The sequence below is a fragment of the Ipomoea nil genome, unplaced genomic scaffold (assembly GCF_001879475.1).
Source record: "Ipomoea nil cultivar Tokyo-kokei standard unplaced genomic scaffold, Asagao_1.1 scaffold1576, whole genome shotgun sequence".
NCBI lineage: Eukaryota > Viridiplantae > Streptophyta > Magnoliopsida > Solanales > Convolvulaceae > Ipomoea > Ipomoea nil.
Window position 1 is genome coordinate 974,395 of NW_017618004.1, and position 6,873 is coordinate 981,267.

Consider the following 6,873-nt stretch of genomic DNA (forward strand, 5'->3'; position numbering starts at 1 on the left):
CTGGGATCTCGGCTTCCCCGTTTGATGTCCCCCGACCCCCGTGGTGTCCCAACGGACTCCGTTTATCGTGCCTATGTCTAGTTTGATATTTCGGGTACCGTTCGTAGGTTTATGAGTCTATTATATTGCATGCTAGTTGAATTGGTATCCCGTTGACCTAGGTGGAAGAAGTATGAACCCCTTAGGACTATTCTTAGTATGTGATGGATCACGCATAGGTTTTGTTATACGTTTTCTCTCCCTTCCCAATGTGTAATGTGGGTTGCATGTGCTTGCTATGTGTTATGTGTGTGTGTTACCCCAATTCGGTTGCGATCGGATTGGTTATCCTGAGCTGCGGTTCAGAAGCTGGCTGCGGTCAGATTGATACTCTTGGGCTGCGGTCCACCGTTTGGTTGCGATCAAACGTTTCTATATGAGCTGCGGTTCATCCTTTTCCTGGCTGCGGTCAGATGACATTCTCTTGGGCTGCGGTCCACTGTTTGGTTGCGATCAAACACTATGATGAGCTGCGGTTCATCGGTCGGTTGCGATCGACCCCTCCGTGTTGCGATACGGGGCAGGGTGCTGCGGGGCCGTGTCAGAGCTATATGCGCTGACCCTCATGTATGGGCATGCGATTGGTCCTGTGGCGCCAACAAAGTGTGCTATGTGTTGTGATATGGATGAGTTGCGATTATGAGTGTCTTGGGGGATGTGACTATGGGATTTATGTTGGGGATTGTTGGGTTATGATTATTGTTTATGCCTTGCCTTATCTGCCTTATCTGTTGTGAACTGCATATGCTTGTTATAACTGTTGCTTGTGTCTAGCCTTATCTGTCGAGTCATTCCCGGTTTTAAAAGCTAGAGTTCGTAGGATATATCTTCATGCTCAAAATGGCTTGTCGTATATCTATATATATCTCTATATGTATTGTATTTCAACGCGTTGGAGTGGGTTACTAGAATCTCTCGCGGAACAGATATATTTGGTTTTCAGGCACAGAAGATTAAGTCACTGGAGCGCGCTAGAACTTGGAGAGTAGAAGTAGTTAGCTTCCCCTTCGGCCTACGTGCCATGTTTATGTAATTACGCTTTGAGGTTATTAGTTAGCTAGCCTATGCACTTGGGTTCTCTAGCCCAGGTGTGACATAGCACCCCGAACGCTTGTATTATATCTTGGGATTTAATAAGATTCTACCTTTATTATAAGTTTTAAAAAGTCTTGAAAATCTGGGGTGTTACAGTCAGATTGGTTCGCACATATTTAGTACCTGAAGCTCGAAACTCTGATGCAATCAAGAGCCAAGAATGCCTCTTTTTCAAATAAGGAATTGACAGGTATGTTTTCAAAAAAAGTTTCCACATTTTCATATTTACATTTCCTTCTAGCTTGCACCCATAAACTAGAATTGATTTGTGTTTTTTTGCAGGAATCAAGATATCCAGAAATGAGGATCACCAAACTTAAGAAGAACACAAGTTGCAGTTGCTCAAGAAGCATGCCTAGAGATGTTGTGAAAGGATTCAAACTCAAGAATCCTGCCTAGACTACAAACTCAAGAAGTAAGCCTGTGATGAGGACCACCAACTAGGAATGTTTAGAGTCTATAAGTCAATAGTTGGTACTTTGATGTCAGCAAGTCATTGGAAGTACTATTAGAATATTGCTTGTGTAAGCTGTTTATTTATTGAATTATGAAAATTGTGGTATAAGGTGAAAATGAGAAATGCTAAGAACACTTATCTATTTTAAGTGAGTCAAACTGGAAATTTGGAATCTCTGGCAAGGTATATATCAACTGAGTAATCCTAAACCTATAAGAGTGCATTCAATAAATAATTATAATAAGAAATAGATATGTAAAGAATAACTCAAATAGATACTTGAAAATTGAAATAGATATCTAATTCTACACTTTATACTTACAAGAAACAGTAATTACTTAAGAAGAGAAAGTAGTTACATACTGTGGCAAAAGTTTGTAGGGAGCAAAATTATAAAATGTCATCAAGTCAATAATAGTATATTATACTGTGAAAGAAAAGAAAGTCAACAACCAATATAGTGGTATATTCAATTACATTTTTTAGAGATGAGAAACCATTTGTATAGTAGCTACCCAGTTTATAATAGTGTGTACTGTGAATTTAAAAGTAGAAACTTGGAAAAACAAATTGTGCCGAGTTTACATCAACTTAAATTTCAAAATACATGTGTGATAAATAAAAAGATCAATACATCCTACTATTACTCAGTGTTCTGTAGGCATACTGTGTTCTTCAGCATAGATAACTTGGGAAATATTCTGGATATAAAATCAGAATTTGGCAGTATCTTTAAAAGAAACTATAAAGGGATATTACTCTGTTCTGCATGACACATAGCTAATACTTAAATACTGAGTAGAATAATAGCATGAACTATGTTATCTATGGTAGTGTATCATAAATGGTACTTAAATATATATTAAATTTGAGTAATATTTTTATAAGAAAATGATTACATGTGACTTTACAATTGCAGAATTGACTTCAAGGGATCTTGAGGTGTTACTACCACAGCACTATGTTGATTTTTTTTTTTTCAACTTTAGCTGCAAAAGAAAATTCAGCAATAAATTATAAGTTCAGCAGTAGGATTTTTATAAACAAGTATAATTTTGCTTTAAAAAAAAAATACAAACAACAAAATGAAAGAATTTTGCTTCAAATCTGACTTTACAACTATGAATCCACCAAATAGATTACATGATAATGCAGATACTAACATAAAAATACAAAATTTGTTGTCAAAATCCAGATGCATGTGATTTCGAATGAAGGATTTCATCAGATCTACACTTTAATGGGACTTAGTAGTTAAACAAACCCTTAACAATTAGGGTTCACTGTATCTACTCAATTTCTTAAGAAGTGTATGATAGAATTGGAATTAACTGAGAGATATACTAGATAACTTACCGTAATAGAGAACTGATCTAAGAAATTGAAGTAGTTATTGCTAGAATGTACAGATCTAAAATGGGGATTGTAGAAATCATAAATTAGTAGGCCATACTAACATAATAGTGCTAAGATATGAGGTACAGCCATAGGATCATCTCACGAATTGTTAGGATCATCGCTGAGAGTGTCTGGGCTTTGTGTTGAACCCACTCTAGAGTGAAGATTGAAGAATAGAGATAGTGAACATTCTGGAAATGAAGTGCGCTGCTGAAACAATAGGCAACATACGTATTAGGGGAAAGTGAGGGTATTTTAGTAATCTTGCCCAACCAAGCAATAATAATTCTATATTATTTGTGTGTTAAGGCTAATATTATGTTAGTAAGATTAATATTATGTTAGTAAATTTATTTAATTTGTGTATTTATATTAATAGGTTTGAAATGGCTTGGATTCATGATGATGGTTACAGGGAGGTAGTTGAATCTGCCTGGCAGGATGGGAAGAACAGGGGTTTATTGAATTGTCAATAATATTGTGGTGGTAGGTTTATGCGGTGGAGTGGAGAACAATGGAGTAAATTTGGGGACCGCATAAAGGAGTTGAGGCGCGAGCAGGATGCGTTGAGACACTGAAGGGACTCAGCTTCCCTGGCTGAGTTTCGACGGCTTGAAGCCATGCTGACTCAGGTAGAGGTCCACGAAGATGTGTTTTGGAGGCAGCGGGCCAAACAACATTGGCTCCGTGGTGCGGATGCGAACACGAAATTTTACCACATGTATGCCTCTGCTCGTAAGCGTAAAAATTATCTGTCTAGATTCAAGAATGATGCTGGTGGTTGGGTGGAGGAGGATGATATTGATATGGATAAATAACACGTATATAAAAGGTATATTAATATGAGAACGTATACAACGGGTCAGAGGAGGTTGGGTCGTGAAAGATGACCGGGAACCTCTCTAGCCTAGCTTATACAAAAATCCAAAAGTCCCTCTCACTAGCAATTAATGCAGTATTTATAAGGGTCATAGGGAACCGCGTCCGGTCTTCCGGCATGTCGGACGCGTGGCGCACATGCACCGGGCGGAGAGTCGGCAGACATGCAGCCGTACACGTGTCGCGAGGCTTCTGCTACTGATAGAGCTTCCCTCCTACCGGTCGTACGCCCCGGTCTCCGGTCTCCCGCTCCAGGACCCTCGGCACGTCACCTTTGACAAGAGCACGACCGGGTTGACAGGGCGAGCCTTCTGGTCGCACCTCGACCGGGTTCCCGGGTCGGGTAGGCAGGTCGGTAGGGCGCTCCGTATGTTCGGTATATATTCCCCATCATATAGCCCCCCAACCCGGGGCCAGACGGCACCCGCCGGAAGGGCTCGGGCTTGAGTTCCTTCAAGGCGCACCGGGTGATCGGGTAGCACAGAGCCGGCTGCAGTGAGGCGCGCATGTAGGCTGTAGCCTACCACGTGTCGGCTATTTACTGGTCTGGGGATGCGGGCCTGGCGTGCTGCGGAAGCTTCCTCCTTCCCGCCTTTTCTTGCTTCTATAAATAGGAGCTCGAGGCCCCATTGAAAACTTTTCGCACCTTCAGCTGACTTCAGAGCTAGCCGGCTGTGCCTGCTTTTTTACTTGGAATTACGAGCGGTTGCCTTCACCACGGTCCTCCGAACGGTAAGCCTCATCTTCACTTTATTTTATTTGTAGTTTCATAGCCCTCTAGACGTAGGTTAAGACCCGAACCGGGAGCCCATACTAAGACAAAACCCTCCCCCCCATTTTCTCTTTAAGGGAGAAGATGTCTAGCTCGGATAGCCAGAACGTGTCCGGTCGGGACTACGCGGCCGAAGACGAATCCAACACGGCAACGGGGTCTTCCAGGGCGACCACCAGCACGGGCGAGTTCATAAACCGATATACCGCGCCCGGTTCTCCGCAAGCCCCCGCCGGTCAAGCCAACTCGAATGAGTCCGAAGGGCGAAGCGGTTTCCTGGCCGAGGGCCCCGGCCGCGACGGTGAGGAGGGTGAGTCCAGCGAGGTACAGGTGTTGAGCCCCCCGTTAATCGGGTCATCGCGCCCGGGGAAGTCACCCCGGGTGATTTTTAGCAACGCCTCGGGCTCAGGGAAGTCCCCCCGGACCGTGGTCGGAGCCCTGCGTCCCGACCTGACCCCTTCATTGCGTGACCGGCTGGCATATAGCTTTAGGGATCCGACTCCAGCGGCGACTTCTGCTCCAGCCGCATCCACCTCCGGACGAAAACTGGTCTTCCTCAACAGCGAATCCGCCCGGGAGCAGATGAGCATTCTTAGCCGGGCCGAAGCCAAAGAGATTAGGTCGCTCATAGGCAGATCGGCAGTCGTTGATACTGAACGCGCGCTCGGGAGCATTGTCGAACAGACGACTGGGAATGGCTCGGGCTCCATTTCGATTCTCTGAAGGCTCCGCTGACCTTTCCATTCAGCCCGTTCTTGTTGACGTTTCTCAAGCACTACGGGGTCCTCCCCGGACAGATCACTCCCAACGCCCATCGCATCATCGCGTGCTTCCCACAGGTCTGCGCCCGGCACGGGGTCGACTACACGATGGAGCTGTTCGATTTCCTCTACTCAGTGCGGCCCTTGGCGCCCCGGTATGGGTCCGGGTTCCTTCAGGCTCAGTCACACGGGCATCGGTGCAAACTACTCCGCCTCCCGGACAACAACCGCGGGTGGAAGGAGAGATTATTCTCCGTGAAGTACGTCTGGGAGCTACCGGTTCCTCGGGAATGGCCTAGCCTTGAGCAAGTTACTCCGGACGAGACCCGCGAGCTCGCTGATGCCGCGGTGAAGATTTCGTCGGAGTTTTACGACTATCGCACTTACCGGACTCCCGAGGCGTTCGAAGCGGCCCGGCTCGAGCCCCCCGGTACGACCTCAGAGAGAAGTACGAGCCCCAGCGGATTCAGATCACCATCGCCCGGCCACCTCCCGGCTCTTCGGCCGTGCCCGGAGGTTTTGCGTTTATCCACCTGTGATCCTTTCGTCCGGTCCCGCTCGACCGCTATCCTAATTTTTTCTTCCTTTTCAGGTATGGGTTTTGACAAAGCGTTCATCGCCGCACCAGCACCCCCGTCAGGGCCCCGGCCGAAGATCGCGCTCGGGGGGAAGAAAAATGTTGCTGCCGACTCCTCTTCGGCGGACTCGACCGTTCCAACCGGTCTCCCCCTCGGCATTACTTCAACCCATCCCACTGAATCCGATCCGGACGTGCTAGTCGTCAGATCTCACACCCGGAAGGGGAAAGAGCGGGAAATAGACAATGCGGAGGACGTCCCCCTTCTGAAACGCAGCAGACGGGTCAGCCCGTCCGTGGATACCCCCGTCATCAATGTCTTACTGAGCGGGGAGCACCCAGCGGCTAAGCTTAACCGGCTGGTGGACATCATCCCGGCGGGTGACGACGGGAGAGGGAAGACGCTGAACGAGATCGGGGAGCAGGGGGCGACCGACGTCGTGCAGGTACGGGTTTTGCCTTTTATCCCCCCGAATTTTCCATCGGGAATGGTCGTTAACCTTTACTGTTCCTTTGCTGCAGATGACGCGCACCCTGGTAACCCTGTTCCGTCGGGCCAAGGCGACGGAAGATGCTGAGGCCCTTCAGAAGGCCGCCGATCGCCACGAGAAGGAAGCCAAGGAGGCACGGAAGAAGCTCCGGACAGCCAACGACCGGCTGGCCAAGGCGGAGAACCGGGCAGCGGAGGCTCAAAAACTACTGGACAGCCCGGAAGGACTCGCGGCCCGGGTATGCCGCGATCGGGCCGAAGGGGAGGCGTTCTTTCGCCATTTTCTGAAGAATCCGGTCAGCGAAGAGCTGGCCTGAACACTGGCCAAATGGGCCTTCAGCTCCGGGCAACGTCGGGCCCAAAAGGAGGACCGGGACGCCCTAGCCCAGTCGCTCGATGACGACG

General features: G+C 47.4%; 1 long non-coding RNA gene across 1 annotated transcript; it reads right to left on the reverse strand.

Annotated features, from left to right (window-relative positions):
• Positions 1-1,989: 1,989 nt before the first annotated feature.
• On the reverse strand, positions 1,990-3,200 carry LOC109190390. Its single transcript, XR_002055683.1, has 2 exons — positions 3,049-3,200; positions 1,990-2,580 (listed from the first exon to the last, which is right to left on the reverse strand). It is a non-coding gene; the product is annotated as an uncharacterized LOC109190390 (long non-coding RNA).
• Between the last annotated feature and the right edge of the window lie 3,673 nt (positions 3,201-6,873).